The sequence below is a fragment of the Phyllobates terribilis genome, unplaced genomic scaffold (genome assembly GCF_046119375.1).
Source record: "Phyllobates terribilis strain yellow unplaced genomic scaffold, ASM4611937v1 Scaffold_5743__1_contigs__length_49380, whole genome shotgun sequence".
Classification (NCBI taxonomy): Eukaryota; Metazoa; Chordata; class Amphibia; order Anura; family Dendrobatidae; genus Phyllobates; species Phyllobates terribilis.
The window spans coordinates 47,501-49,381 of NW_027368488.1; positions in this window are offsets into that span (position 1 = coordinate 47,501).

Consider the following 1,881-nt stretch of genomic DNA (forward strand, 5'->3'; position numbering starts at 1 on the left):
GGGGAGCGTGTCAGTGCGCGCATCCGATTTCAGTTCCAGAGCGATTCGCGCGATGAGTCCTTGATACTTAGTCGTTTTTGCAAAATTTCTGACTTTTTGGAAAATTTCACAATTTTGTGAAAACTTCCACAAAATGAGGTTCTAGTATGTTAGAGGGCATCCCAGGAGGGCTCCAAAAGTGTGGGTAAAATATATATCCCACAGGGGGAAAATTGAAAAAAAGTTGAAAAAAAAAATTTTTGGGGACTTAGAAAATTTTTCAACTTTTGTCAGACTTCCAGACAGGGGAGCGTGTCAGTGCGCGCATCCGATTTCAGTTCCAGAGCGATTCGCGCGATGAGTCCTTGATACTTAGTCGTTTTTGCAAAATTTCTGACTTTTTGGAAAATTTCACAATTTTGTGAAAACTTCCACAAAATGAGGTTCTAGTATGTTAGAGGGCATCCCAGGAGGGCTCCAAAAGTGTGGGTAAAATATGTATCCCACAGGGGGAAAATTGAAAAAAAGTTGAAAAAAAAAATTTTTGGGGACTTAGAAAATTTTCACACATGTGTCAGACTTCCAGAGAGGGGAGCATGTCAGTGCGCGCATCCGATTTCAGTTCCAGAGCGATTCGCGCGATGAGTCCTTGATACTTAGTCGTTTTTGCAAAATTTCTGACTTTTTGGAAAATTTCACAATTTTGTGAAAACTTCCACAAAATGAGGTTCTAGTATGTTAGAGGGCATCCCAGGAGGGCTCCAAAAGTGTGGGTAAAATATATATCCCACAGGGGGAAAATTGAAAAAAAGTTGAAAAAAAAAATTTTTGGGGACTTAGAAAATTTTTCAACTTTTGTCAGACTTCCAGACAGGGGAGCGTGTCAGTGCGCGCATCCGATTTCAGTTCCAGAGCGATTCGCGCGATGAGTCCTTGATACTTAGTCGTTTTTGCAAAATTTCTGACTTTTTGGAAAATTTCACAATTTTGTGAAAACTTCCACAAAATGAGGTTCTAGTATGTTAGAGGGCATCCCAGGAGGGCTCCAAAAGTGTGGGTAAAATATATATCCCACAGGGGGAAAATTGAAAAAAAGTTGAAAAAAAAAATTTTTGGGGACTTAGAAAATTTTTCAACTTTTGTCAGACTTCCAGACAGGGGAGCGTGTCAGTGCGCGCATCCGATTTCAGTTCCAGAGCGATTCGCGCGATGAGTCCTTGATACTTAGTCGTTTTTGCAAAATTTCTGACTTTTTGGAAAATTTCACAATTTTGTGAAAACTTCCACAAAATGAGGTTCTAGTATGTTAGAGGGCATCCCAGGAGGGCTCCAAAAGTGTGGGTAAAATATATATCCCACAGGGGGAAAATTGAAAAAAAGTTGAAAAAAAAAATTTTTGGGGACTTAGAAAATTTTTCAACTTTTGTCAGACTTCCAGACAGGGGAGCGTGTCAGTGCGCGCATCCGATTTCAGTTCCAGAGCGATTCGCGCGATGAGTCCTTGATACTTAGTCGTTTTTGGCAAAATTTCTGACTTTTTGAAAATTTCACAATTTTGTGAAAACTTCCACAAAATGAGGTTCTAGTATGTTAGAGGGCATCCCAGGAGGGCTCCAAAAGTGTGGGTAAAATATATATCCCACAGGGGGAAAATTGAAAAAAAGTTGAAAAAAAAAATTTTTGGGGACTTAGAAAATTTTCACACATGTGTCAGACTTCCAGAGAGGGGAGCATGTCAGTGCGCGCATCCGATTTCAGTTCCAGAGCGATTCGCGCGATGAGTCCTTGATACTTAGTCGTTTTTGCAAAATTTCTGACTTTTTTGAAAATTTCACAATTTTGTGAAAACTTCCACAAAATGAGGTTCTAGTATGTTAGAGGGCATCCCAGGAGGGCTCCAAA